Source organism: Gavialis gangeticus, unplaced genomic scaffold (genome assembly GCF_001723915.1).
Source record: "Gavialis gangeticus isolate Ggan-Ray unplaced genomic scaffold, GavGan_comp1, whole genome shotgun sequence".
Classification (NCBI taxonomy): Eukaryota; Metazoa; Chordata; order Crocodylia; family Gavialidae; genus Gavialis; species Gavialis gangeticus.
The window spans coordinates 146,861,769-146,862,021 of NW_017729032.1; positions in this window are offsets into that span (position 1 = coordinate 146,861,769).

Below are 253 nucleotides of genomic sequence, written 5' to 3' on the forward strand. Positions count from 1 at the left end.
GTTGAGTTTATAGATGGCCACCAGATCCCCTCTCAGTCTTCTCTCATGGAGGCTGAATAGATTCAGGCCTTTTAGTCTATCTTCGTAGGGCCTGGGCCGCTGCCCCCTGACCATATGAGTGGTCCTCCTCTGGACACTTTCAAGATTAGTCACATCCCTTTTGAAGTGCGGTGCCCTGAACTGGACACAGTACTCCAACTGTGGCCTGACCAGCACTGCATAAAGGGTAAGTATCACCTCCCTGGACCTGCTT